The sequence below is a fragment of the Fukomys damarensis genome, unplaced genomic scaffold (assembly GCF_012274545.1).
Source record: "Fukomys damarensis isolate Sample0158 unplaced genomic scaffold, DMR_v1.0_HiC HiC_scaffold_23, whole genome shotgun sequence".
NCBI lineage: Eukaryota > Metazoa > Chordata > Mammalia > Rodentia > Bathyergidae > Fukomys > Fukomys damarensis.
Genome location: NW_022900935.1, coordinates 22,917,641 through 22,925,918, shown reverse-complemented (window position 1 = coordinate 22,925,918; position 8,278 = coordinate 22,917,641). Strand labels below are relative to the sequence as shown.

General features: G+C 45.0%; 1 pseudogene; it reads left to right on the top strand.

Moving 5' to 3' along the window:
• The window catches only part of LOC104869617, a 3,193-nt pseudogene extending 2,057 nt beyond the window's left edge, over positions 1-1,136 (top strand).
• Positions 1,137-8,278: the final 7,142 nt, after the last annotated feature.

Here is an 8,278-nt window from a genome sequence, read left to right as displayed (position 1 = left end):
GTTTTTTTTTCTTTTTTTTTTTTTTTTTTGTCTATATTTTCAGGTATTCTTTTTGTGTATTTTCCCAGATTCTTCTTTTGCATGTGTGGCAATAAACAGATGAGTTTGAGGGCTATCTTTGTTTCATTTGACTTTCCATTTGGTTATAGAATAAAGAAAATGCCCCTCTTGGAGGAATTATAATCCTTAAAGTTAAATTGTTTTCAGGTACAGGAGAACTAGACCACTTTGTCAGTCCAGGGTGACTTGATGCTCCAGGTCATAAAAGCGACAGAGCCCCTCCCAGTGGAATCAGTCAGTTTCTTCTACCCTGAGCAGAAGGATGCAGCTGGTCATGCAGAGACTGAGCTACCCTATGATTTGGTCTGTATTTCTTTGAGCACCTTCAAAGACATGTGGGGAAAAACACTTCAAAAACTTCATCAACAACAAACTTGACCACACTGTTGGTGGTACCTGACAAGAAACCAGACCTTCCTTAGCTTACAGACTTTTATCTCAAGTATTCTAAGAGATTCTTGGTGCTCTCTTCCGTAAGCAAACTATGGAGCCCTTTCTAAATCCTAAACACTTCACTGTTGGACTAATATCACCACCCCCTCCCAAATGTATGTGACCAGCATCCATCATTTTAGAATCTCCATCTTCCTCAGAGTGTCCCAAGTACACTCCTTTGTTGCTGACCATAAGGCAACTTTGGTAGCTCCAGCATCTGCTATAGAAGGAAGTCTAGCTCTCCCTCATCCACCCCTACTGGGTCCTGCTGCTGCTTGTGTGCTCACTCATTCTTATGGTGCAGACCTGGTACCTCTATTGCAGAGCGGCAGCCAGGAGGCTCTGGTACTTACTGTGGCCAGAGAAGAGTCCAAGAGAAGAATCAAGCCTGAGAACAACAATCATATTCATTTGAAGGGGGCAGGGCAGGATGGTTCTGAGGTGCAGTTTAAGATTAAGAGGCATACACACCGCTTAGTAAACTAATGAAAGCCTATTGTGAACGACAGGGTTTGTCAGTGAGGCAGGTCAGATTCCGGTTTGCTGGACAGCCAGTGGATGAAATAGACACACCTGTGCAATTGGAAATGGAGGACTGAGAAATAGTTGATGTGTTCCAGCAGACAGGGGGTTTCTACTAAGAAGAAGAGATCCTGCAACAACTTTACTCCCGAACTCCGTTCTTACAGACCAAGAATATGTTCTCAATTAGAAAACTGCGATTTGGTTCCACTGCCTCCTGACCACTACAGTATAGTTTTCTCTATTCTTTCACGGACCCTGTCCTTATTCCTTTATTGTATATAAAGTATCTGCAAAGAATCTGTGCACAAGCATATTGCTTTTTTTTTTAACTAAATGGCCAACAATATGTTTTGATTGACTTCAAATGGAGATGGGATGGAAAAATACTGGTTCTATGAAAATAATCCCCTCTCTCCATTAGCTGCTCATTCAGCTCTTATCTTTATATTCCAGTACATTATATTGCTCTTGTTGTTTTAACGGAAAAGGCAACATGAAATCTTTGTTTGATTGGAGAATTTTAATGTTTTGTATCTGTCATTGCAAAACCAAGGACAATTTTATGACTTTTTTTACATAATTGTTACATGTAGGACAATCTGTCTTTAAATAGGAGTAAATTACACTTTTTAAAAACATCCTAGATAGTTTTCCTTCTAAGTCGAGGGTCTTGTTTAAATAAACTTCTTGTTTAAAAAAGAAGAAGGAAGCCTATAATTTAATACATAAGGAAGTAGGGTGTGGTGGGTCCAGTCCCTGAATAATGAACTTTCTTGTCTTCTTCAGTGCAGTTCTTCCTATTTTTACATTCTGAGTCTGTGGTCCTTTTCCCACAACATGCTCTAATTACCCTTCCTGCAAGAAAAATCTGGGCACTTAGTCATGCCTTAACCTAAGTAAACCCATCTTGGCTCCCAATAATCCCTGCTTAGAAAAGGAATTTCTGGAGTTTTGCCTAGGATTGTTATAAGCTCACTGTACCATATTTTTTCCCATGCTTAAGTGGAGGCAGCATTTTTCCAGCTTTATCTTCTAGTACCTTTCAACTCCCATTTCTGCCTCAAGGGGCTGAAAACGGAGCAAAGGTAATGGGAGCAGCCAGGACACAGTCCAACCTAGCCTTCATCGAGCCAAAATTATGCTACTCGTCTGGCTTGAGGTGCTTTCTCCTCAACTCCCACCCCGTACTGGGGATCGAAGCCAGGACCTTCACACCAAGCTGTATTCCTAGCCCTTTAAAAAATGTTTGTTATTGTTGTTTGAGATAGTGTCTCACTAAGTTGCTAAGTTTCCTAGGCTGGGCTCAAATTTGTGATCTTTCAGCTTCATCCTTCCCAGGGTACTGAGATTATAGGTGTGTGTCACCATACCCAGCCATCATGCTTTCTCCTTAATAGAGAAGAGAAGCCAGAGTCCTTTGAGCCATGTTCTGTTATCTATAAATATTATTATAGCGTTCCCTGGCACACCAAGGAAGAGCTTACAATTCCATCACTCCAAACCCACCTAGGGCTTGGCACGGGACTCGGTGGCACGACAGCAATGGAAGCGTAGTGAGCAGGACCAGGAGGCCTGGTCAAAGTGTGGTCTGTCGGGATGAGGGCCTGACATGGAGCCTCTGGAAGGATTAAATGAGATCTGCTACCCAGGAGAATATAACACATCACAACTGGAATCATTATCTTGACTTCTGTTGTCCAGTGTGGTAATCCCGTGGAGCTTCCACTGAGACTTTCTTGACCCTCCACATACCTCAAGCTGCCTAACCCAGCAAACAGACACGGTGAGCTGGGGTAAGCTGGACTTGCCATGCTTTCCCTTACCCAGCTACCTCACTGTGAATCAGACTTCTCTGATCTCCATCTCCACAGGTCAAGGCAGCGAGCATACCCAGCTATACCTGCGTAGAGGTGAACACTGGGACTAGGGAACCATGGACTGAAGTTCAGGCCCGGCTCTGCCTTCTCGCCCCTGCCCTGACTCTGTTTGCTCATTTGTCTAATGGGTATATTATCAGAGCTTGCCTCACTGGCTTATTGTGGAGGTTATTTTTGGAGGTGCTTGGCCCAGGACCTGGAATGAAGTAGGGACTTAAGAAAGTTTGCTAAATCCACCTTAGATGCCCCAGAGCTGAGCCTTCTTCTAAGAATAAGAGGAGACAGATATCTTAGGGGAAAGAGAGGCCAGAAGGACGATGGGAGATCTTAGAAAAGAAGGCTTTTCCTTAACAATTCATTGGCAATTCCTGGCAGAGAGCCTGCCCTGTGGGATTCTGGCTGAACATGTGGTGTGGAAGGAAAGAAGAAGAGAGAGGAATCAGATGATAAAGATGAAAGCTCTTCAGGAAGCACAGGTGTCAAAGCTCCATGACCAGTCAGTGAAGAAGCTGAGATCTGGATCCAGGTATATCTTACCCTAAAGAAGCCCTTTCGACTTCCAGAGGCTCCCCAGGGAGAAAGAATAGCCTTCCAATGGCCTCTCAAGCAGCCTCTGGCCTTTCATGTCCACTAAACAGGACACTGAACGCCCGAGGATAGATACCGGGTGTAACCCTGGGCCCCAAAAGATGTTCATACTGTTGTCAGGCTGTCCCCCGATCCTCTGTTCTGCGTGACCATGTAGCGCTCAGGAAGTCACCATGCAAGAGGGTTTTAGGAATCCTCCAAATCCTCTCCTACCACTGGCTGAGGTCTGATGGCTTCAAAATCTGCCAGGTGCAAGACAAAGTTCTAGAGGCAATTAGATCTGGGTTCAAGTCCCAACTTCATCGCCTGAATTTCTCTGTGATCTTGTGCAAACTGCTTCTCCTCTCCGAGCCTCAGGTTCTCCCTCTCTGTGAAGTACGGACTGTCCACTTCGTAGCTTAATGAGTGAGTGTTGTATACATTGTATGCCTGATGTCACTGGATTATCGCAGTAACCCTTATCAGTAGCAGGCTTACTAGCATCTCCTTTTCCATGAAATACTGAGGGACAGAAGGTGAAGTCACTTATTCAAGGCCACTATAGTCAGTAAATGTTAACATGAGATTCAAATGCAAATTCCATAATTCTGGGGCTTCAGCTGTGAGAGAACTCAGAGGACAAGGAGCTCTTTCTCCTCCAGGGACCCCTGCCTGGTCAGAGGGAGCCTCTGCTAAGTGTAGGAGTCCAGTCAGTAGCCCAGCAGACCTGGCCACTCTGGGCAGGCCAAACTAGGCTGTCGACTCCATTTATGAACTATCCACCAGTGCCACAATTTGCAATGCAGCACCTCCTTTAGCCCTCTCAATGAGTCTGAGAGAAGGCGTTACCCCTCCCTTCACAGTGAGGGGATGGGGCTCAGAGAGGTGAAGTCACCAGTCTGGCATCACACAACTGGGAAGTAGAAGCAGAATTTAAACTCTTTGTTTTTAAGTCTTCTGGGAAGCAGGAGACAAGCAAAACTGAAAGAGCCAATGGTTGATTGTGAGCAACACAGAAAAGACAAGGGTGAGGAGACAGGCAAGAAAAAGAAGTCAGACTGTGGTGAGAAACTGCCAAAGTCCAAGCTAAAGCCATGCAGAGCTTCCAGGCAAAGACTGCCCACTAGGAAAGTCCCAAACTGAACATAAATGGCCAGGTCCGGGCACCCACACCCTTTTCATTGGCTTGGAGCTGCCCAGCATTTGCGACCTTGTCTGCAGGCACTGCACCTGAAGGTGGTCAACTTCCTGCCCCTTCACCATTAAGTAGCAAGTTCTTTACTGAAGAGAAGTCTCAGTAGTGTACCTCCATAGCTCTGCCATCCACCCATGCACTGCGGGATGCTCTTCTCCAGTATTTTCGTGAACATTTTTTCTTGATGAGAAGAGATTGAGGAGAGAGAGGGTAGTGGGACAGATGACAGGCCCCAGCACCGCAGCTGATGTTGGTGCAGCAAACGCATGGTCTCCATCTTGAATTCCTCTCATCCTCAACTAACACCCTGGTAGGTCAGGTGGTGGGACTCAAACTATCCTTCCTGATACTCAGATCCTTGGGGTTGGGACCATTGTCCATTCATAGTCACAAATAAACAAGGAATTACCAAGAGGTCCCAACTGGATTATCTTGGTTCCATTTATATTCCTTCTATTTTGAAAGAACAGCTACCTCCTCCTGAAGTTCAGAGACAATGACCTCTGCTAAGACTGTGAATCTTTTCTTGTGTAATGAGTTCTGAACACAGGGATATAAGTATCCCAGCAGTAGACACAGCTAGCTTATAGTTCAATGAGCCCTTTGCTATATTTCTTAATAAGAGCATCCCCTTTCTAGGGCCAAGACCTCTAACCCTGCAAAGCCTAGCACTGCAGGGTTAGGAAATACAAGGACCCACGGTGAGTCATTGGAAATGGAATAAAGGAAATCATCGTTGTTTTCATCCTTTGGTTCCCAGACCCTGAGTTCTGAGTTCATAAAACCATATGGAGGTTTCTGGTGCTGTATGTATACTACCTCGGGAGGATGGTCTCCATCTTTACAGAGTCTTCCCACAAATCAAAATCAGGCTTTTCCTTCCTCTTTCAAGTATTTATACAAGAACACCCATAGAGCCATCATGGGGCATGGTGCAGCTGTGATAGGTGGCACTGAGGTCAGGACCACATGCCCATGCAGCTCACTTGTGCTCCGAGGTCCCACTTTAGGTAGATAGTAGATCACAGCACTTCCTGCCCAACTTTATGACTTGGTAGGTTTGACAGAGTCCAGCATATCTGGGTGATTTCAGGTCATCTTGATATATCGTAGTCAAGAGTTCTGTCTCTAACATGTCCCAGCAGCCACAGGGACTGTTTTTCAAAAGGTAGCAGGGCCTCGTCACAGATATAAATCTAGATTCTCCATCTGGGGCTTGCCACAGAGTCCACATTATGTTGGTTCCACGCTTACATCACCAACACCAAGGTCTCCTGGACTGTGAGGCCCAAGGGGCAAAGCCATTTGCGCTGAAGATCTCTTTCTGCTCCAAGTTTCGCTCAAAGCTGAAGACCTTTCATGTCTCCCAATATATGAACTAGGGCAGTTTCTCAGGTATGGAATGTGTGCTGCCAAAACCAAAAAGGCCTAATGACACAGTGTATCTGTTGTTATGGTTGCAGAAGCAAAATACTGTCTTTTGCTTTGAATTAAATACCTCAGCATGTTCCTGACTCCTAAACCCTTTAAGTCTTTACTGATAGGGCAATCTTACGAATTTTTGTAAGGCTTATCTCTCACTCTCTGGAATTCGCATGTCTTATCAATGCCTTCCTTGTGCCGGCTTCTTGTTTACCCTTCCTAGTCAGCATGGTCCCATTCATATAATGGATGGATGTGATGGCCTGTGGGGTGTCCAAGGGGTCCACAACTCTTTGAACTCTGTTGTAACAAGGAGAAAGAGAATTAACACAGCCCTGGGGTAAAACTCTAAATTTAGTTGTTGTTCATTTTGTATGAATATAATTGTTTTTTTTATATTTTTACCTGAATGAGACAGAAAATAAGAATGTTATCTGTATATACTTGAATCCGTATTAATCTATTCCCCCTGAGAACACTAGACCAGCACAGGCTGTGTCTGGGCTATTATTTAGTAGAGTTTTCACTGTTCTACGATCACATTCTGTGGTTCACCTGGTTTAATTTATTAGTCTGGCCCTTGCAGAATCCAGCTGGACTAGCAATTCCTGCATCCTGAGATCCTTAAGAACAGTTTTAATATCAACCTCCTCCCTCCCCAGATTGCAAGATTATTTTGAGCTTAATATCTTGGTAGGAAGTGGAGAGACAGAAAAGAAATGGGTGAAAAAGGGAAGGGAAGGGAAGGGAAAAGAGTAGTAGTATAGGCTTGCACTTGGCCTTCCCCATTACCATAGCTCTCACAACACAAGAACTCAGTATGGGGATTACTCCATCTGCCAAGTATTTCAACCCAATTATACATTAAGAAACCAGAAAAATGACTACTAAGTGGTCTTACATCCCCACTGTGTCTACTACAAGTTGAACTCTGGCAGGACTTAACTTATTATTCCCTGGACTTCACATAGTTCCACTGTAACAGGAATGCCGTAGTGACATTTTGAGTCTCCTGGTGTCGATGTAAACTCAGGCCCTAGGCTCAGTAGTCTTAGAAATGTCTGAGTATTGCCATTTTCCAGGCACTAAGTCCCTTTAAGGAAGGACGGCATATACATCTGGCCATCATATTTCTTTCTCCTGGAGACCTAGCCACCTCTTCAGTGAACAGTTCTCCCTTCTACTAACACAAGGGTCTAGAAATTGGATCAAGCCAGGAATGAGGTAAGTATTACAATGTTCTGTTGGGGCGGCCGCCTCTGACTTCCTCCTTGGACATCCTTGCCTTTTCTCTTTGGTACCCTCATTGTTTGTCCATCTATTTTACCTATAGGGATGACCTTTTCTATTAACTAGCTCCACAACCCTTGAGGGTCAAGCTCCCTTGGCTACTCTTCCAATGTCGCTGTTTGTTAAAATAATTTTGACCTAGATTTTATAGGAGCTGAGCTGCTACTAACAAGTCCAGCCCTGGAAGTCCTCCTCCCCCGGCCCCACTGGCTTGCAGAGAGAGTTTTCGTTAAACTTCTTAATGGACTGATGCTCCTCACACACACTTGTGAGGAATCGGTGAGTGCCGCCTCTCCTGGGCCCTCCCATGGACTACAGTCCTCTGATGGGTCTTTAGGCCTCATGTGACATATCCACTCCAGCATGTCTGCTCCTTTTAAACCTTGTAATCCCTTTCTTCACTATTTGCCAAGGCAGTTCAGGCATCTCAACTCTTCTTGGCATCGGCCATTACTTTCTCCAGGCTACTAGGAGACTCCTGGGAAGCACATTTACACCATTCCCTGGATCCTTAACAGAAAGTTAAATCCCAGTCTTACGTTCCGTGCCCTTTAATCTGGCACCTTGAAAATACAGTCTGATGCATTTACGTGCCAACTATACCTGTTCCTATAAGGTATAGTCCTTCCTCCCAGACAGAACTCTGAGTCAAGGTGCAAATTGACTCTAGGCAGCCAGAAATGGAGGCAAGGCTGGACTCTTGAAGGGAGCCCCAGTCGGGGCCCCTCTTGCCTCTCCAGTATCTCCTTCCTGGAGGTAGGGGTGTTGCTATCTCTTGTTAAGGAGAGGTGGATACCTCTGCATGGTGTGATAGCGCAGCGGAGCCTCGGGAACCAAAACACCGCACATGGGTGTCCCCGCCCATATGTTCCATCTCATGTGTCACGTCTCAGGTTGTTTTTTGTTT